General features: G+C 43.0%; 1 protein-coding gene across 3 annotated transcripts in view; it reads right to left on the bottom strand.

Moving 5' to 3' along the window:
- The window catches only part of LOC126426879 (poly [ADP-ribose] polymerase tankyrase-1-like), a 92,236-nt gene that overhangs the window by 48,915 nt on the left and 20,583 nt on the right, over positions 1-22,738 (bottom strand). The gene's annotated exons all lie outside the window — the stretch shown is intronic.

A 22,738-nucleotide genomic window follows, 5' to 3' on the forward strand; every position in this document is an offset into this window, starting at 1 on the left:
AGTCTTTCTGAATTGAGGTCTAGCATAATTCTAAAAGCACCAGATCGAACTATTATCGTATTTTACTGAGTTATCCTCCTGAAGTCAATAGTTACTTAAGAAAAAAAATTTATGATTCGAGTTGGTATTAAAAATGGTTCAAATGGCTCTGAGCACTATGCGACTTAACTTCTGAGGTCATCAATCGCCTAGAACTTAGAACTAATTAAACCTAACTAACCTAAAGACATCATACACATCCATGCTGGACGCTGGATTTGAACCTGCGACTGTAGCACCTAGAACTGCACGGCCACTCCGGCCTGCTGAGTCGGTATTATTCTGCCATGATTGCTAATACAGAATGTTTTCATGAAGGGAATGGTTCCCATAGGGTATTAATCATCTGCGGTAGCGTTCTCGCTTCCCACGCCCTGGTTCCCGGGTTCGATTCCCGGCGGGGTCAGGGATTTTCTCTGCCTCGTGATGGCTGGGTGTTGTGTGATGTCCTTAGGTTAGTTAGGTTTAAGTAGTTCTAAGTTCTAGGGGACTGATGACCATAGATGTTAAGTCCCATAGTGCTCAGAGCCATTTGAACCATTTTACTAAAATCTGGAATACCTTTCCAGAAAACATTATCTCCAGGTAACAGATACTTTTAGGCTGCAACTCATTGTATACACATCTGAGGTAGTCCAAAATAACAACGCTCAACCAGGAACAGGGCGGCATGTCAGAGCTAGTCATAGTGAATACGTCTTCCTTTCAAATAACATATTTGCTATCGTTTTGCCCCTCCCTCCCCCCCATGAATCATTGACCTTGCCATTGGTGGGGAGGCTTGCGTGCCTTAGCTATATAGACAGCCGTACCATAGGTGCAACCACAGTGGAGGGGTATCTGCTGAGAGGCCAGACAAACGTGTGCTTCCTGAACTGTATGGTTAAATGATGGTGGCGGCCTCTTGGGTAAAATATTCCGGAGGTAAAATAGTCCCACATTCGTATCTCTGGGCGGGAACTACTCAGGAGGACTTTGTTATCAGGAGAAAGAAAACTGGCGTTCTATGGATTGGAGTGTGGAAAATCAGAAGCCCGCATCTCGTGGTTGTGCGGTAGCGTTCTCGCTTCCCACGCCCGGGTTCCCGGGTTCGATTCCCGGCGGGGTCAGGGATTTTCTCTGCCTCGTGATGGCTGGGTGTTGTGTGCTGTCCTTAGGTTAGTTAGGTTTAAGTAGTTCTAAGTTCTAGGGGACTTATGACCACAGCAGTTGAGTCCCATAGTGCTCAGAGCCATTTGAACCATTTTTTTTTTTTTTTGGAAAATCAGATTTCTCAATTGGGCAGGTAGGTTTGAAAATTTTATAAGCAAAATGTATAGGTTAAAGTTAGATATAGTGGGAATTAGTGAAGTTCGGTAACAGGAGGAACAAGACTTCTGGTCAGGTGAATAGAGGGCTATAAATAAATAATCAAATAGGGGTAATGCAGGAGTAGGTATAATAATGAATAAAAAGTATGAGTGTGGGTAAGCTACTACAAACAGCATAGTCAATGCATTATTGTGGCCAAGATAGACATGAAGCTTATGCCTGCCACAGTAGCACAAGGTTATATGCCAACTAGCTCCGCAGATGACGAAGAGATTGATGAAATGTATCATGTGATAAAAGAAATTCTTCAGTTAGTGAAGGGAGACAAAAATTTAATAGTCATTGGTGACTGGAATTCGATAGTAGGAAAAGCTGTTGAAACTACAGACAGACTGTGGAGGTACAGTTGGAATTGTCAAATTATCAGCTAAAAGGTAATACATAAAACTATTTGAAGAATAACAAAAGGCAAGCTACTACAGATCTAAATTTCCCAGCTGCCCAGCTTTTCTACAAAAACGTATCACAGTAACAGAACATATTATTAATTCTGTTTGACATCCATCACAGTACTACCTAAGGCGTGCAGTGAGACCCTACTCAATAATTCTGTAGCAAAGGAATACATATCCTGTATGATATATGCAGAAATTAACAGTAAACAAATCCAATATGTAAGATAAGTTTAACAAGCAAGGAATCAACAAAAGAAATTATCTAACATAAGCTGCATAAAACGCAGGACACTGGATAATATGGGCAATTGCCAAGTATAAGTGAACTTAAAAGTAGGTGCGAAAAGCACTGTTTGAACAAACCGTAAATGCCTCCATACACTACCAACATGAGGAAGAAAACAGAACCCAGTAATGCACTAAAGTATGTAACAGGAAATTACCTTTTGCACTCAACACAAGGCTTCCACAGTGCCCAGTTGATCACAGGTTTACAGCCTCAATGCATGACTGCACATTCTGCAAATACATGCTTAATTGTGAACAGATCTCTGGCCTATATTGTTGGTCAGAGTTGTGCGCAGCTCGTCTTAATGCTGTTTATTGCTTGGCATCTTGTCATTGTGGTTATGCCATTTCGTTTCTTATTCGATTTACTGGCGTCAATAAGTTGCTGGATTGTTTGCCCGTGAGTGGCAGCAGCAGTGCTTATCGATATGAGTACTGTGGTACTATGTGTGGAGTGACCGCTAGTATTTCCAGGTCGCGTTATTTAGAATGGGGAGTTGCGAACGGAGATCAGTCCGGTTGTGGGTCAGCAGCGAGCAGGTCCGTGCAGTACGAGGGCAAGCCAGGGCAACTGGCGGCGTGAAGCCACTGCCAGATCGAGGAGGGGTAGCTGCAAGAGCGACGACTTCGTTGCACACTGAACCGTGGACGTTTAAGTTCAGTGAAGAGTTAACTACTTATGCAACCTCAACTATTCTGAGACCCCGCCCGTGGTCGGCGGGTTGTTGCTCCCAGGGCCACTGAGCCTGGAGGCAATAAGTGAAGTGTTTCAAGGCAGTGAAATATTGCAGCCCTCTTTCTCTATTTGTTATTCCTCATTGAATTTAGTATTATTCTTATTATTGAAGTGCAACTAGTGGCAGGTTCTGCCTTGTGGTCGCAAACGCTCCATTTACCTGCCCTGGAGATTAGCGTACTGTACCTCCAGTAATGTACCTTTCCTCGTCATGTTGATGCTGTCCGATACGGCGTGTAGTTCGACTGCCTCTTGTACTGTAATGTGCATATTTTTTTGGGAGGGTCTCTTCACCCTTGCCCAAAAATTTTCCATCATTATACCGATGATCGGACGTTAGGCGGATTGGTTAGTTAGTCGGTCAGCGCCTAAGCTGCCCTAGTTTGAGTTGCCATCCTATTACATGAGTACAATTCTTGGCTGGCTGTCTCACCTTACCTTATGTTTGAGTTACCTTCCCAGACCGACCTTTGGAACACTTGCCGAGAACCACTTGTCTTGAATCCTTCAATTATGATCTTTGTTTTAAGGATACAGGTAATTTTCTAATTATTGTTGGTGTGGCCTTCAGCCGAGCAATAATTTCATTTCTTTAGTGATAAGGCCTTCAGCCATGTGACGGTAAGTTTTTTTTAAGCAAACTTGTTTTAAAAGCAATGGATTTATTTTAAAAGTGCTATTTGGAATTGTTTTCCTGTCTTCTAATTCAGGCCTTCAGCCAATTATTATTGGAAATTGGCTGTCGTCTTCAACCAAGTAATAATTTCACTTCTTTTATAATAAGTACTTCAGCCATGTTACTGTTTGTTTTAAAACGAAGTATTTATCTTAATATTTGCTATTTGGAATTGTTCTTCTAACATCAAATTTGGGCCCTCAGACGTTTGTTGATTGAGGTTATTGTTGGTGTTCTTCGGCCCTAAAATTGTGGAACTTATTTTCCTGTGATGAGGCCTTCAGCTGTCATGCAGTCAATTGTGTTTTTTAAAGAGATTGTTTTAAAATTTTAATTTCTTTAAATAAATTTTTCATATTTGTTGTGAAACTGAGAGTAACTGATTACGGGCCCATCCACAATCGTAACCTTATTCAGGACCATCCTGAGAAACCAGCTCTCAACAATATCAGACAGTAGTTTAAAATCACAACTGTCAAGAAGGTGTACAAGAAACCAGGATTAATGAATTTAAGGCTGGTAATGAAGCACCTGGCACCAGGCAACAACCATTGTGATGCTGCCAATAATTTTTTACAAGCAAGAAAGCCACTTTGCTTCAATGTTGCACCAATGTTAATCGCTGACTCCTGCTACTGCTGCCCCAGTGGGGGGCCAGTCCCCAGGCCCCAGTGCTCAATCCCCAGTGCCCAATCTCATTCCCAATCTCCAGACCCCAGACCCCAGTTGCCAGAACCCAGTTCTCAGTCCCCAGTCCCCAGTCCCCAGTCCCCAATGCCCACTGCCCAGTCCCCAGCCCCTGTCCCCAGTCCCCCAGCCCAAGTATCCAATCCCCAACTCCCAGTGCATAGACCCAGTCACAAGTCCCCAGTCTCCAGCCTCGAAACCCCACTGCCCATGTGCCGTCCCCAGTGTCCAGTTCCCTATAGCCAGTGCCCAGCCCCCAGTACCTATTGCCCAGTCCCCAGCCTGTGTTCCCATCCCCCTGTCCTCAGTCTCCAGTACCCAGCCCCAGTCTTTTCACAGTGACTAGTCCCTAGTCCCCAGTAAACAGTCCCCTGTCTCCAAACCCCAGTGCCCAACAACCATGTGCCCAGTCCCATCTCCAGTCCCCTGTGCAAGGTGCCCAGCCCCCAGTGCCCACAGCGCAGTCCCCAGTCCCTGTCCCCAGCATCCAGTCACCAGTATCCAGTCCCCATCCCCCAGTGCCTAGCCTCAGTCTCCAGTGCCCAATCCCCAGGCTCCAAACCCCAGTGCCCAACAACTATGTGCCCAGTCCCATCTCCAGTCTCCAGTCCCCTGAGCCCAGGCCATAGTCCTCAGTCCCAGAACCCATTCCTCAGTCCCCAGTACCCAGACCCCAGTGTCCAGTACAAAGTGCCTTGACTTTAGGATGATTTAACTTTTGGCAAGCTTCACAATAAGTGACATATACTTCATTGTCTCATGCCCCCATCTCATGCAAAGATATCCATACGTGTACGGTGTTTAACAATAATTGCAATTAACAACATTCTTAGAGACGACCTAATGCGTCGATTCAGTGCAAATTGGAGTGTCCTGCAACTGCATTACCTAATTTGCGACTTTGTAACTTGTTCACTGATGCATTAAAAGTGCATTATGTTGGCAATTCAGAGAAAAGTAGCGTCTTACGAAACATACCGGCTCTGCACAATGAGAGAAATGCAGTTAACGTGTATTTTCTGTTAGTGAAGTACTTGTGGTCTTCGTTTTCAAGGTCCGCTTCCAAATGAATAGCTGTTTGATGTCGATCATGGATTTTAAATAATAAAATACGACATTCTGTCTCATTGCTACTAACGCAAGCCCCAGCTGATATTGGCCAATTTCGCTGATGGATACTGTTGCATTTCGCATCCGAAATACTGCTATATCGTCACCTTTCTTGATTCGTGTGCACATGCGCTTTAGTCATAGCATTATTCAATACTGATGTGTGTTTTGTATGTATCTAAAATACGTACAAAATACACATGATGAATGGCAAATACGATACAGCTCTGTTATTATGAAATTCAACATCATTGTTTCCTAGTTTTAGAGTAATGGCTTTTCCGCCATCTTTAGCTGATCGTCGACGTCTGAGTAGATACGACATTGCTTGTGATAGTTCAGCAGTTAAGTGTGTTGGGTTTCATTTCGTGCATTTCTCATCAGACATGCTTGGTGAATTATTTGCTGAGTGAATCACATGGAACACGTATCATGGTTTGGTGACGACCTAGATTAACCTATTTTCTGTATGTCTGTCCTTTTGATTGGAGGCTTTATAGATTTAGGCCAATCACTTATATAATAAAATGGAACACCTACAGCTGTCCTTACGATGTTATTTATTATATGGCTACCACTTTCGGTGCTTCAGTACATCGTCTCCAGGGCTTAACTGACGCTGAGCGAGTTAACTCCAATGGCACATACGATTCAACAATAGGCAACATCTATCAACTACCTGCAACAACAATGTTTAGTCTCCGATCGTCATGTTCGTAGTTGATAGTTGGAGACACAGCATCGTTGTTACAGGTGGTTTGTGGAGACCAGTTCATAGATGTTGCCCATTGATGACTCTAGTATAGGAATGGTGTTTAACTCCTCAGCGTCAGTTAAGACCTGAAGATTATGTATTGAAGCACCGAAACTGGTAGCCACATAATAAATGACGTCATAAGGACGGCCACAAGTCTCCCATTCTATTACATAAAATAACCTAATTCTGGATAAGTGCCGACAAGTGGTACTTCTGCTGAGACGATTTGACCAATATTATCTGGTGTGTGGGTTTTCCGATCAACCAAGTCAAAATGTATGCTAATGGCAACCCTCTCTTATGCCACTCAATAGAATGCATCCGACAGCGTCTTTCCAAAAACACGATCCTTTGTAATGAGATCCATTAAAGATTTCAATGTTACTTTGAACACACATGCTGAAATATCATGATGATTAAATGATGACTGCCCACTCAACGGAAGTTCTTTCACTTGATTAAAAGTAGGATTGAATGTGATTAGAATGAGAAAACTGGGCTGCTCTATGCGCGAACACGTGTCATTGCATGTTGTCCATTCTCACTCACTTGCAGTTCACTCCACGTAGATGTACGCTGCTTAGCTCAGTGGTAACGTGCTTGCCTCCTGTGCAGCGGAGCCAGGTTCGATTCCCGGCTGGGTTGAAGATTTTCTCGGGTCGTGGACTGGGTGTTGTGTTATCCTAACCATTGGCACGCGAGTCGTCCCGTGTAGCGTCGACTGAACAGACTCGCACTCGGCGGCCGAACCTCCCCGGATGGGGTCTCCCGGCCAGCAGTGACGCGTAGACGTGGCTGGTAGTGTGGCCACTTTTCTCGATTTTTGAGTTTCACATTGAAATAATGATTTCGTGGGATTCATATTGATGCTAACAACATTGAAAGACCTAACACTTTGATATGACATGTCAGAAGATAAGGTCGAAACCTGAGTGATGCAAATAAATGACTTCGGTAGAACAAAAATAGCGTACTTGTTGTTCAACCTTCAATACCTTTTACACCCAAAGACGACTATGATATCTTTTAAAAAATTCTACACGACTGTGAACTCTAATCGCAAGAAGTAGAAAATATAACTGTTAGTAATTCTTTTCAGGGAGAAGAAAGGAAGATTATGGTTCCAAATTTCGTCGACAGAGAGGTCATTACGGATGGAGCACAAGCTCGGATTGTTTGAAGGGCAGGGAAGGAAACTGGCTGTGTCCTTTCATGGAAACATCCTGGCATTTGTCAGGGGAGATTTCGGTAAATCACAGAAAACCTAAATCTGGATGGCTGGACGCAAATGTGAACGGTCGTCGTCCTTAATGCGTATTCTTTTCAGAATGTATTTTCAACAGAGTGGAAGTCAGATATGAAAGGTAAACAGTACACGCGCGCGCCCGCATCTCGTGGTCGTGCGGTAGCGTTCTCGCTTCCCACGCCCGGGTTCCCGGGTTCGATTCCCGGCGGGGTCAGGATTTTCTCTGCCTCGTGACGGCTGGGTGTTGTGTGATTTCCTTAGGTTAGTTAGGTTTAAGTAGTTCTAAGTTCTAGGGGACTGATGACCATAGATGTTAAGTTCCATAGTGCTCAGAGCCATTTGAACCAGTACACGCGCGAAGAGAACAGAAACTTTCCAAATTAATGGTACAGAAGGACGCTGAAGATTAAATAGGAAGATAGAATAATGAAGCAAGAAGTGCAGAATGGAATCAAAGAGGATCTTTTGGGTACAACTGAAAGAAGGGACATGTTGATAGGACACAGTCTGAACGATGGGGCCGTAGTTAAACTGTCAGTTGAAGGACCGCGCGGTTTGAGGCGCCATGTCATGGATTGGCGGCCTCTCCCGCCGGAGGTTTGAGCCTTCCATCGGGCATTGGTCTGAGTGTTGTTCTTACATAAGTTAGTTTACTTTAGTTTAAGTAGTGGGTAAGTCTAGGGACCGATGATCTCAGCAGTTTGGTCGCTTGGGAATTCACACACATTTGTACGTTTGATGAGAGTATACTGATACTTGGGTTTGTAGCAACCAGACCTTATGGAGAAGTAAGTGGTATCGCAGAATCCTATTCGACAGCTAATACACGTAGCAGTTCATTTGCAGGGGAATTAAGAGAGTAAAGGAGTGAATGGTCATCCTAGACACCATCATCACTGCATTGGTCACTTCGTTTTTAGGAAAATCCTTGGAAGATTTTGTATTTTTCGATACTTCAGACACAACCACTAAAGTGGGAATTGGAATAATGAGCTACTGCTGAGTGTAGCCAAGCTAAAACTAGCAATGGGCGCTAGATTGTACGATGTATATCAGGAAACTTTGAGGAAAATGCAATCGTTAGTATCGCAGTCTTTTATACTAATAAATCACAGTAGCTTGGAAACATAGAGCATCTCTCTATTGTAAAATCCAGCATACAGCTAAGTTAACAGAACTGTGGCACATACAACTATGTTGGCATTTATTTACGTTTTTCGTAGTTCACCTCTCGTGCAATGACTGAATGAGACCTCAAATGACATTATATAAATTGATCATTATCTAGTATGTTTCTGTAAGAGCGTGCAAAAGTTTAACAGGACGCATAGGTTGCTCCACTGAATAATTTCTGCTAGAATCCAATATATATTAGCTTTCTTTCAATGTGGAAATATTTATTAATGCAGATAAACTATAGCAGAATGCCTTAAGTTATATACAGAAAGGAGAGAGACTTTTTATCAGATAACTACGTATGCGACTGTTGTCATTGAGACAATGAGAAGTCACTGATAAGAACCGAGTGAAAGAATGGCCACAAAGCAAGAAAAACGACGCTACGTTCTGTCATTCCCGTCTCATTAACCACTACCGCCGCCAGTGCGCACCATCCCTTTGCCTCTTGGACTGCCTGCTTCCTTTGGGAGTTGCAGGACTGAGGTCACCGTGTAACGAGAGGCTTGTACGTGTCCAGTTCTGCAGGGCACGCTGCGTGAAGGACATGGTGTGCTACGAAATCAGACGTTGCATGCACTAGTCTATGGTAGCTGTGCAGCTGGCGAATACTATGTAAATCATCAACGTACAGTGTGCTGGCATAGCTGCCGAAATCTCTCCAGAAATTTCTCAACATGTTTTCACCAATTCCTTTAATTTAAACATTTAAGTTTAGACTGGTAAAATTGTCTGAAACCTTTTTTAATAGTATTCTAATGCCATGTTAAGAATAAATCCTTTCTGCACTCTCAATTTTCTGAGAAATTATTTGTGGAACTTACTGACATTTCTTTTGACTGCTGTTTGCGCAAAACAAATAACTGGCTTAAATTGGTTTGAAATCTGATTAGCTGAAATTGATAGACAAATGACATCTCCCCCTTCAGAAAGCTTCATTTACACTTATTTACTGGCAAGTCATAGTAGCTGAATCTTAAGCAAATGAAACATCTTTTTTTTCTTTTTCTTTCGTCACCAGTCTTCTGATTGATTAAATGTGAAAGACCACGAATTCCTCTCCGGTGCCAACCTTTTTATCTCAGATTACTAACTGCAACCTACAACCTCAATTATCTGTTGGATGTAATTTTCACCATCTACAGCTTCCTCTAGCAACATGGAAGTTATTCCCTGAAGTCTTAAAAACATTTCCCATCCTCCTGTCACTTTTTCTCGTCAATGATTTCCATGTATTTCTTTCCGTGCCGATTCTGCAGGAAGCCTCCTCATTCTTTACCTCATCAGTCCTGCTAATGTTTGACATTCTTATGTAGCACCACACCTGAAATGCTTCTGTTCCGGTTCCTTCACAGTCCACCTTTCACTATCATAACATGCTGTGCTCCTAACATATATTCTTAGAAATTTCTCCTCAGATTAAGGCCTGTCTTTGATAGTAGTAGACTTCTCTTAGCCAGAAATGTCGCGTTTATCCTCCTTTCTTTGTCCACCATGCGTTATGTTGATGCCCACTAGCATAATTCCGTAACTTCGTGATCCCAAATTCTGGTGTTAAGTTTCTCGTTATTCTCATTTCTGCTATTTCTCATTATATTCCTCTTTCTTCGATTTTCTCTCAACTCATATTTTGTTCTCAATTTTGTACTCGCTAGACTATTCATTCCATTCAACCACCCCTGTAATGTATCTTCACTTTCACGGAGGATAGAAAAGTCATCAGCGAACCCCCTTTTGCACTGAATTTTAATCCTGTTCTTGAATTTTTGTGTTATTTCCCTCATTATTTCTTCCATAAAAATATTTAACAGTAGTAGGGAAGCAAGTGTTAGTCCCTTTTTAATAAGATCGCTTCGTTCTTGGGATTCTGTTCTTATTCCTCACTCTTGGTTTATGTTCATATTGAATATTATCCGCCTATCCCTATGATGAACCCGTACCTTTCTTAGAATTTCGAACACTTTACACCATTGTAACCCATCGAATGCTTTTTCCAGGTGGACAAATCCTATCGTCATGTCGCGATTATTCTACACTCTTGCTTCCGTTATAAACCACAGTCTCAGAACTGCCTCTCTGTTGTCTTTAACTTTCCTAAATCCAAACTGACCGTCCGCCTTATTTGACCTTAAGTTGTCCAGAGCTCTGTAAAAATCCGATTGATACCCCACCTCTTCGCTATCGCCTCAGATCTCTTGTTCTGTCACGTCATAAGAAAACTCCTCCCCCTCATAGAGGCCTTCAGTGTACCCTTTCCACCTATTCGCTTTCTCCTCTGCACTTAACAGTGCAGTTCCTATTGCACTCTTAATGTTTTTAATTTAATCGAAGACTGTGTTGATTTTTGTATAATCTGTGTCAGTATTTCCGGTAATCATTTCTTTCTCGACTTCTTCACACTTTTCGTGGAGCCATTTCGAGTAGCTTGCTTGCACTTCCTATTTATTTCATTCCTGGTTCATATTTCTGTATTTCTAGGTTTCACTTATCATTTATGTAATTCCTTCTTTGATCGATAAACTGAATTATTTCTTCTGTTACCCATAGTTTCTTCACAGTTCCCTTCCTGGTTAAATTTTTCCTTCCAGCTTCTATGACTGCTGTTCTTAGGGGTGTCCATTCCTCTTCAACTGAGCTGTCACCTGAGCTATTGATTGGGGCAGAATCTATAGCCTCAGAGAATGTTAAGTGTATGTCTTCATTCCTTAGTACTTTCGTATCCCACTTTTTTCGCGCATTTATTCCTTCCTGAGTAGTATTATAATCTTCATCCTATTCATCATGGTAGCTAAATTGCGATCTGGCTATGCTTTACAAGCCGATATCTGACTACGGACATGTCTGCCTGACCATGTTGTAATCTAACTGTCATCTTCCTGTGTTTACCAACCTTCTCCAAGTACATCTCTTCCTCTTGTGATTCTTGAAAAGAGTATTCACAGTTACTAGCTGAAATTCATTACGGAACTCAATTAGTCCTTCTTCTCTCTCATTTTTATTATCAAGCCAATATTCCCCCGTAATCACTTCTTCAACTAGTCCCCCACAACGGCAGTCCAATCCCTCATTAAATATTACACTTTATCTCCTTTTATGAATAGCATTATTATTATTATATGCTTCCTCTGTCTTTTCTTATTCTGCTTGCGACGTCGACATGTGTACCTGAATTATTGGTGCTGGTTTGTTGTCAATTCTAACGACAACAACTGCATCACTCAACTGTTCACAATGACTCGTTCGCTGATCTACCATCCTATTCATAACGAATCTTACTCCCATTATTGCTTTTCCCGCTGCTGTTGACATTACGTTACAGTCTAAAAACCAAAATTCCCTGTTGTTTTTCTATTTCACTTCACTGACCCTCACAATATCTAAACCGAGCCTTTTAATTTTCTTTTTCAGGTATTCTACCTTCCCTACAAGGTTCAGACATCAGACACTCCACACCTCGAATCCTGGAATGTTAACTTTTAGTGGGTAGTTCAACCTTTTTCTCATGGTCACCTCCGCAATGGCAGTCCCCTCATCAAGATTCGAATAGAGGGACTAGTGTGGAATCTTTTGCCACAGGAGAGATCATCATGACGCTTTTACAGTTACAGTCCACATGTCATGTGGATACAAATTACGTGTCTTTAATGTGGTGGTTTCCGCTGTCTTTTGCGCCCTCATACCGTTGATAATTCCTGATTCCTCCGCCTTTTAGGAGCAGTTTCCCACCCCAAGACCAGAGGGCGCTCTGCACCTGTTTTATGCGCCCCTCCACCTACTTTGACAGTGCTGGTGGCAGGCAGGGTGACTTCTCATCCCAGAAGTCTTCAGCCTCAAGTTCTGATGAGTTCATTCATAATTTAAGCAGTGGCGACGCTCAAACCCTGGTACCACGACATTTTAACTACTAGTCAAAGATGCAACCCTACCTTTTTTCCCAAGTGGAACTTATGTAGCCTCTAAAGGTAGGGGTTGGGGCAAACTGGTCAGGGGTTGCAACACATGGACTGGAGACTGTGTCCTGTTCCGTCATCCAGGGACCACGGAGGAGCGGAGAACGAGGAATATGAGCATGAGACACGCCAAGCAGACACGTTGTCACAGGACCAAGTGCAGCAGGAAACAAAGAACGCGAGGGGGAGGGAGCATCAGTTCTTCACACTCGTTGGGATGATCTATGTGTACTAGCTCGGATGAAAACATTACAATGATCGTAGAATAACCGGTACTATGAGTGGAAAGCGTATGGGTGAACTTCTCATTGCACTAACACGCCAACTCCGAGATGCGTTAGGTAAAACACTACAAACAATAATTAGAAAAGTGTCGTCTGTATTTGGGATTGTGGGCAACTGCACATGGAAATTCCAAAAACCGAGGACCTTTTTCTTGCCATCAGCAAACAAGTTGTAAACTGCGGGTCCACAAATCCACGTCACGGAATTTGTCTTCGTTTGTGGAAAGTATCCAAAGTCCTGAGAGAGGAGGGGTTTTAGGGGTGTATGATCAGGAGACATATGGGCAACAGGGGACAACACCTCTCGCACCAAGAACAAGAAACCTATCACTGATATCGACACCAGGTGGTGCTCGTCCACGTCAAAAAAAAAAAAAAAAAAAAAAAAAACAGGCGATAAAAAAGGGGGTGTCTGCAAGGTGAATCGTTTGAAGGCCTCATTGGCACACTTGTGCATAAGGTTCCAGGAACTGCACAAAGATCAGCGCCCATACAAATTCCCAATTTTTACACAGTGCAAGTTTTACACAGTCGAATCTAGCCACTGTCACGAATGGTGATGATGATAAAGAAATGATGGGGACACCACAAACACTCAGTCCCCAGGCAGAGAAAATCCACAACCTGGCTGGGAATCAAACCTTGGACCCCATGATCCAGAGGAGACAATGCTAACCACTAGACCATGAGCTGCAGACTGATCCAGTGTGTGTGTGTGTGTGTGTGTGTGTGTGTGTGTGTGTGTGTGTGTGTGTGTGTGTGTACACAGTCTGTAACACTGAAGTCACGCCATTGAACAGTCACCACAATCTTGAAGGCAGCAAGAGCAGATAAATACGAGAACCGTCGGGTAATCCTTTTAACATTTCACGCATCCGAGCTTCTGACAAGGATAGCATACATAAAAATGGAAAAGGATATTGAGGCTGTGCAAGATGGCGATCAGTTGGGTCAGGAAACATGAAGGGACCAACAAGGCAGGTGTAATATCGCAGATGGAATTGGAAGCCAGAGTTATGAAAAAGTCAGGGTACTTTCATAGGATTCTACAACCTAGAAAAAGCTTTCGGCATTGTGAAGTGTAGCTAAATATTACAAATGCTAGTAAAACTATGTCTGAGCTATAGTGAAAGATGTATAACATATAGTATTTACAAGAACCAAGCAGTTGTTGTACGAACAGAAGACAAAGGGAAAAGGACGGAGAGTGTACAGCTAGGATGCAGTATGTCCTCGCGACTGTTTAATCTGTACATCGGTGAAGCAATTACGGAAATAAAATAAGGGTCGAGGGGCAGGATTAAAATTCACGGTATCAAAGATGAAGTTCGCTGATGACGCTGTTATCAGAGAAAATGAGGAAGAATTGCAGGGCTTGTTGTATAGATGAAGTGTACACAATACGTGCTCAGCTTGAACAAAATAAGGACGTACTGAGGCGTAGCACCTTTGCATCGCACCTACAGCAGTCAGACGAAAGCAGACAGGTTCATACAAATGGCGAGTCACGGTTCTACCACGACACGATAAAGCAAATCTGTTTCTTCCAAGTAGAAACGGCTGTGGACGAATGGTGTCAGCATGAAACAGGTTTTGAAATCTGAAGCAGTATAAACAGCGTATTTTGAAAATGAAACTTTATCATCTGTGAATGTTGTATCTTTCATTAAGTACTGCTGATCTAATGTGTTTAGCTATACGTTTGAACGAGGGTGTGAATGCGAAGTAATTTAATAAATGAATGACTTTTAATCTATTGACTAAGTAGAAGCTAGCGTGTGAATTGTAACTATATAGACAGAATGAATGATACTCCCAGGGGAATTCGTAAAGTGTAATTCGCCAGCATGCGAGGCCAGAAACTTACGGCATAAGAAGGCACCCTCGTTCTGCTGCCGGCCTTGTTAAATAGGGCGGAAAAACAGACAGAGGATCGAGGCACTCTCTTGTCCTTGCCGTGGGAAACTACCCCCAAAGGGCGGAAGAATCCGCAATGATCAACGGCATGAAGTTGCAGGAAGAAATGGTAGCCACAGCATTAAAGACACATATCATGTGTCCACAGGACAAGTGGCCTGTAACTGAAAAAGTGTCACGATGGTCTCTCCATTGGCAAAATATTCCGCAATAGTCCCCCTCTCGGATCTCCGGGAGGGGACTACCAAGTGGGAGGTGACCACGACATAAAGACTAAACAACCAACTAAATGATAGTGATCTACGAATCGGGGCATGAAATGTGAAAAGCTTGACGTGGCAGGGAGGCTAGAAAATCTGAAAATGGAAATATCACGGCTCAATCTGGATGTAGTAGAGATCAGTGAATGGAAATGGAAAGAAGACAAGGATTTCTGATGAGATGGGCATAGGATAATATCAGCACTAGCAGAAGATGATATAACGGGAGTAGAATGCGTTATGAATAGGAATGTAGAGCAGAGAGTGTGTTACTGTGGAAATTTCAGTGATGGAGTTCCTCTCATAAGAACCGACAGCAGACCAGAACTTACGACGATAGTTCAAGTATAGACGCCGACGTCACAAGCTGAAGATCAATAAGTATGAGGATATTGAAAGGGTATACAGTACATAAAGGTAGATGAAAATCTAATAGTCATAGGGGAATTGGAATACAGTTGTAGGAGAAGGAACACAAGGAAAGGTTTCGGGGTAATACGGGCTTGGGACAAGGAATTTGAGAGGAGAAAAAGTAATTGAGTTCTGTAACAAATTTCAGCTTGTAATAACGAATACTCTGTTCAAGAATCGCAAGAGAAGGAGCTTTACTTAGAAAACGTCGGGTAAAACGGGAAGATTTCAGTTAGATTACATCATGGTCAAACAGAGACACCGAAATCAGATACTGGAGTACGCAGGAGCAGATATCACAATGTAGTAGTGATGAAGGGTAAGCTGAAGCTTAAGAGCTTAGTCACGAAGAATCAATACTGAAAGAAGTGGGATACAGAAGCAGTAAGGAATGAAGAGACACTCGTAAAGATCTCTAAGGCTATAGATACAGCAATAAGAAATAACTAAGTAAACAGTAAAGTTGAAGAGCAATGGGCACCTCTAAAAAGTGCAATCACAGAAGCTGGAAAGAACAACATAGTCACAAAGAACATGACTGTAAACAAACCCTGGCTAACAGAAGAAATACTTTAGCTAATTGATGAAAGAAGGAAGTACAAAAATGTTCAGGATTACAGAAATGCAAGTCGCTGAGGAATGAAATAAATAGGAAGTTCAGAGAAGGTAAGATGAAACGCTTGCATGAGAAATGTAGAGAAATCGAAAAAGAAATGGTTGTCGGAAGGAAAATCAAAACAATATTCGGTGAAATTTAAAGTAAGGATGGTAACATTAAGAGTGTAACGGGAATTCCACTGTTAAATGCAGAGGAGAGAGCTGATAGGTGGAAATGGTCCATCGAAGGCCTCTGTAAGGGGAAAGATTTTTCTGTTGTGATAGAAGAAGAAGCAGGAATCGATTGAGAAGAGATAGAGGATCCAGTATTAGAATCCAAATTTAGAAGAGCTTTGGAGGACTTAAAATCAAATAAGGGAGAGGGGATAGATAACATTCCATCACAATTTCTAAAATCACTCGGGGAAGCGGCAACAAAACGGCTATTCACGTTGGTGTGTAGAATGTATGAATTGGGCGACAGACCATGTGCCTTCCGGAAAAATATCGACGTTATTCAGAAGACTGCAATAGCTGACAAGTATAAGAATTATCGCACAACCAGCTTAACAGCTCATACCTAACTGACGTAGTATTTGCAGTAGATCCTGATGCAGTTAGGAATTCCTGTGTGATGGTCTGATTAGACGTCTGCCTACTACACATTACGACCCTCTTCAACTGTCGGCGGTCTCTGTCAGTCAACAGACGACGTCGGCCTGTACGCTTTTGTGCTGTACGTATTTCTGCTTCACTAGGACATCGGAAACAGTGGACCTAGGGATGTTTAGGAGTGTGGAAATCTTGCGTACAGACGTATGACACAAGTGACACTCGATCATCTTGACGACGTTCGAAGTCGGCGAGTTCCACGGAGCGCTCCATTCTGCTCTCTCACGATGTCTAATGACTACTGGGGTCGCTGATATGGAGTACCTGGCAATAGGTGGCAGCACAATGCACCTAATATGAAAAACGTCGGTTTTTGGTGGTATCCGGATCCTTTTGATCACGTAGTGTATTTGCCCCCAAGAACTATCTCAGATTCCAGGAATACCATTCTGTCGGTCCCAGTCTTTTATCAGTAAACGACCAGCACTGTGCCGTTAGTGTATCATCAGCCAGTGACTTGAAAACCTCTCCCACTGAAAGAGAGTGTATGTGCCGTCAGATTAGGTTCTTGCGTATTTGTGGATTGCGTTGTGTGTCACATTTTGTTACCGATTTACGACAACGACCTGCTGACAGGTGCTACATGTAAATTACGTTAATGGTTACAGATGACACCAGTAGGGTCAACGAAAATTGATCAGTTACGGTCCCCAGTAACTTTCTTTTCTGTTTCCTAACTTCTTTGCCGTTAGCGTCCTTTCGGTAGACACATGTAAGATCAAACTACTTTCAGTTTCTCTATAGCTATAAAAACGTAGACGAAACCAAAGTTAGGTATAGTAATGAACTGTCACAGGAGGTAAAAGCACGAATATTATATAACTCAGATTACAAAGGAACTTGATGACTTTTGTGTTCCTATCGATATTGAACAGACATTCATAAAGCTGTCTCTTTTGCTTCTGCAGTTGCCGTATGTGTTATCTAAGTAATTTTAATCAAACTCTTCTCTTTCTCGAGTAATCTTTGATCTCAAGGAAAAGTGATTTGTAAAATATAGCCAAGAACCTCATGCTGCAAGTAGTTTATTGTAAAGTTGGGTAGACTTACCGATGATTCACAGTTCATAGCATTTCTCAAGAGGATTATGCAAACGAACACTACTGAGTCACAACGATGCTAATTGCTTTGGTTACACAGTGACTCAAGGCAGTTACTGCACCACGCAGTCGGTCAATGGAATTGAGCAAAAATGGTTCAAATGGCTCTGAGCACTATGGGACTTAACATCTATGGTCATCAGTCCCTTAGAACTTAGAACTACTTAAACCTAACTAACCTAAGGACATCACACAACACCCAGTCATCACGAGGCATAGAAAGTCCCTGACCCCACCAGGAATCGAACCCGGGAACTCGGGCGCGGGAAGCGAGAACGCTACCGCACGACCACGAGCTGCGGACAGGAATTGAGCACCAAATTAGTTTCTTAAGACAAATCCATTATTCTCGCTCCTCTTTAAATTATTTTTATCTTCCCTTGACTTACTACTGCTATTCAACGTTTCTGTTAGGTAGAATTTGGTGTGGCGTGTGCCGATGATTATTGCAGCTATACATTTATTATTATTCCTATTTTGCTTCAGTAATCAGCAGCCTCAGTCCATTCCAGAGAATATGTTCCAGTGTGATTACCTACAACAGATCAGGACATGTTGACGTAGTGTAAAGTTAGAGAAGGTCCCTATGTTCCTCTGGGAGCCGGGGGAAAGTTCGTAAGTCTTCTGTATGAATAGCTGGCGTGAACAAGTCAACGCCAGAAGCCAGCCTTCCTTCAGTACTTAAAACCTAGTCCCCTGATTGGCCCTGCGGAGCCCCCTGCAGAGCTTTGCACAACTGTGTGGGACTCCTCGCTGCTCAGAGGGAGTCCAGGGGCGACAGCTGTTCTCGTTGTCCGACCAACCTCGTTGGCTGAGCGCGCCTCGCTTTTTGAACAGGCGCCCGGGCCTGGTGAGGTGTCGGTCCTCCACAGAGAAATGACACTGCGTGCGGGGCGGGTCTGCGAAATTTCTGGCCGGAGACACTCAGACACAGGCAGCCGGATGGTACACTCATTTCCATTGGAGCGTGGTCTTAGACACGAAGTCAGGTTAAGATTTTATAAGTTAGGTCATATTTGCACAGGGTAGGATGAGGACTCTAAGGTGTAGGGAGAGTGATTAATTTTACTTGTTTTCTCTTTTGCACGTGAAGTTTAATTGTTTTTTGTGGAGGTTAGAATTTTGTATTCGCTTTGTTGCATAATCTTGTAATTAGTGGCGTGGACGCTATGAAACTGGTTATTAATTACGCGCCATTTATCTTTCTAGTGCAGCTGGCCAGCCGTAGTTCCTGTTTCGTTTGTGCAAAATTCAGGGCTGAAGGATTTTTTCTCTTGCGTGTGTTCGGATGCCACGTAGTCACTGGCCATTCCAACGCTGACTGTAATTGCCGTTACTGGAAGGACCTCAGGCCCACATGTCTATCGAATCCCACTAGGCACATACCATATCTATAATTGTTCATTTCTGTGGCCATAGTGTCAATAGTTGCATTATAACTCTTGGGAGTATTTTTGTTGTGTTGTTGCAACTACAAAAATGCGTGAATTTTTTCACTAGACGCTTTTCACTTTATTGAGGTAAAGAATCATCTGCGGTCTGTAATTAAGCTATTTACATTTCGATTTGCCTTTACATTGAAAAACAGTTCGTTAAGAACACATTGATTTCTACTTACGGTGATTTTCGGTTGATTTCTCTCTTACATCGGGAAATGCCGTATCCCAACACATTGTTGTTTTTATGCGTTAGACATTGATAATTTTGGTCTTATTTTTAGATGTTCTACAGCACTATACATTTCTTATGGTTTTCGCTACCCATTTATACGCACGCATCTTTGTAATGGCAACGACAGAACAGAAATACCCTCAACAAATCAATAATCCCTGGCATTTACTGGCGATTGAGAACAGGCGTTGTTAATTTCCGTGTCTCTGTGATCTCCATATGAGTGGATAATCGTGGGTTTACTCTAATGTAGATGTTTATCCTAGACGAACGAAGAGGCTATCTGTCCACAGCTCCAGCGCTAAATTCGCGTGGTCCATCCCTGCTTTGGTGTATGTAAGGAAATAAAGTGGAATACACCCGTTCTTAACATAACCTTTTTGTATAGAAATAGTCGAAGCCAAGTAACTTGTATAGGTGAACAGTATCTGAGCTGTTTAATTAAATGAATTTCATATGATGTAAGGCTAAAATGCATGGAAGTGAAACATGGACGAGAAGATAATAGAAGCTTTCGAAATGCGGTGCTACAGAAGGATGCTACAGATTAGATGGGTAGATCACATAACTAATGAGGAGGTACTGAATAGGACTGGGGAGAAGAGGAGTTTGTGGCACAACTTGACTAGAAGAAGGGATCGGTTGGTAGGACATGTTCTGAGGCATCAAGGTATCACCAATTTAGTATTAGAGGGCAGTGTAGAGGGTAAAAATCGTAGAGGGAGACCAAGAGATGAATACACTAAGCAGATTCAGAAGGATGTAGGCTGCAGTACGTGCTGGGGAGATGAAGAATCTTGCACAGGATAGAGTGGCATGGAGAGCTGCATCAAACCAGTCTCAGGACTGAAGACCACCACAGCAACAACATGTCTTTGTGTATGGCGAATCCGTTACAAAGCTTTCTAATAGATAAATAGTTTGATAAACGCAGTCGCCTTGCCGTTTAAAATTGTCTACTCCCCTTTGGCTCAGAGAGTGTTTGATTATCCTGGAAGCTATCAAAGATTATGCCAAGTGAATCTGAGTAAATAATACGTGGCTAAAAGGTCGGCCGTATCTTCGCGTATCTCTTGCGTTTGCTTGGTAGTTTTTGTTTCTTTGGGTTCGATCACTTAGTTGGTTTGTTGCTTCAATAAATCGCGACCCGTATGCCACTTGTCTATGGTAATGGGACACCCGTTCCTAACACAACCTTTTTTTATAGAAATAGTCGATACCAAGTAACTTGTATAGGTGAACAGTATCTCAGCTATTTAACTAAATGAATTTCATATGATGTCAGACAAAAATGCATAAAAAGGTATTAACTTGTTACACTTGGCATGTACGGTTAAAATTATCCTTTCTTTTGAAATTACTAAATATGTGGCATACCTGAAAGTCATATTATTAATTGCACAATCTAACGCTAATTATTAAATTTATTTCAGGATTCATTTATAAAATAATGTTATAACTTACTGATGATTATTCCTTTGACAAGAAAGTGTGTAGACGCTTTTGCTTTGTAAACTCTTTTGAATATTATGAGTACTGCGGAGTTTCAGGAATAGTGGGTATGTGTGTGGTGGAGGCACACGTATTTCTTTTATGGTCAGCACTAACAACGTAATTTGGATTATTAAGTGGAAATTGTAAAGACAGTGTAATATTGAAAAATGCGACAAAGAATAAAATTCGTTATCTTCATCTTTTATTTAGTCATCACGAACCAACAAAGCAAAAGCAAAATTTCAGCCTCAAGAATGTACCCTAGACGCAAAAACTGGAGTCAACAACAAGAGAAAATGAAGATAAGTAAAAAGTTTTTATTTTGTATATCTTACGTCTTTCGAAGTTTTGAAACTAATGAGAACACTAAGAAAAATTTAATATAGATATGCTGTCTTGTGACAGCCAGAGCGAGAGCACCAGCAGCAGCGAGTACTGTTTGTATAAAGCGTTTATTTTGCATTTTGTTTACGACCTTATACTAAGGAAGGGATTCTATTTGTGTTTATCTGCTGTGCATAGTAACTAACAGTTCTTGATAAAACTTTACGTAGTTTTCGTGTTAGATTTCTTAGTGTTTTCTTGATCGTTTAGAACAGAAAGCGCCCTAAAACCGTCTTTTGTTTGTTTCGCGGCCGTTAGCCACTAGTCACTTGAATCAGCAGTTGTCTTGTGACAGCCAGAGCGAGAGCACCAGCAGCAGCGAGTACTGTTTGTATAAAGCGTTTTTGTACTTATTTGCTGCGCTTAGCTTTTAAATAGTTTTTCTGGGAAAACCTAGCGTAGTTTTCGCGTCTCGTATTTCAGTGAGTGTTTCTTGATTATCAGAGTAGCTCATCAGAAGATTATCTTGGGAATTTGTCACCGTATAGAGTAGGGTAAACATAGTCATGTGTAGGGACTGTGGTTGTTGTGAGCGGACGCAAGGAGAATTGGCCACTCTTCGGGGGCAGGTGGAGGCTTTGTCTCTTAGGCTCATCGAGCTCGAGGCGCAGGCGTCGGCTCGTAGTGGCGTTGGGGCAACTGTGGTGAGACCTATGCCTACTTCGGTGGCCTTGGAATCACATGGAACCCCTGATGTCGCTGCGTCTTCCGGCAGTGAGCATCTTACCGGTCAGCCATCACTCCAGGGTGAATGGCGGACAGTGGTGGGCTCGCGCGTGCCTGGCCGAAAGGCGAAGGTGGGATCTGGCCGCGTGGCAGCTGCCTTACCCCTTTCCAACAGGTACGGGGTGCTTCCTAGTGGTGATGACATCGTTTCCGAGCCACCACAGGATGCCTCGCCTGTTGGGCCAGTGGCCGATTCTCCGGCAAGGTCCCGACAGTCACAGAGGGCGGGCCTATTAGTTATAGGGAGCTCCAACGTTAGGCGGGTTATGGAGCCCCTCAGGAAAATAGCGGGTAGGTCGGGGAAGAATGCCAGTGTGCACTCGGTGTGCTTGCCGGGGGGTCTCGTCCGTAATGTGGAGGAGGCCCTTCCGGCAGCTATTGAACGCCCTGGGTGTGACCGGCTGCAGATAGTAGCACATGTCGGAACGAATGACGCCTGCCGCTTGGGTTCTGAGGCCATCCTTGGTTCCTTCCGGCGGCTGGCTGATTTGGTGAAGACAACCAGCATCGCACGCGGAGTGCAAGCTGAGCTTAATATCTGCAGCATAGTGCCCAGAGTCGATCGCGGTCCTCTGGTTTGGAGCCGTGTGGAGGGTCTAAACCAGAGGCTCAGACGACTCTGCGACTATAATGGTTGCAAATTCAACGACCTCCGTTATTGGGTGGAGAACTGTAGGGCCCCCCTAGACAGGTCAGGCGTGCACTACACACCGGAAGCAGCTACTAGGGTAGCAGAGTACGTGTGGCGTGCACACGGGGGTTTTTTAGGTTAGAGGGACCCCCCCTTGGGC

The sequence above is a fragment of the Schistocerca serialis genome, chromosome 11 (genome assembly GCF_023864345.2).
Source record: "Schistocerca serialis cubense isolate TAMUIC-IGC-003099 chromosome 11, iqSchSeri2.2, whole genome shotgun sequence".
Lineage (NCBI taxonomy): Eukaryota > Metazoa > Arthropoda > Insecta > Orthoptera > Acrididae > Schistocerca > Schistocerca serialis.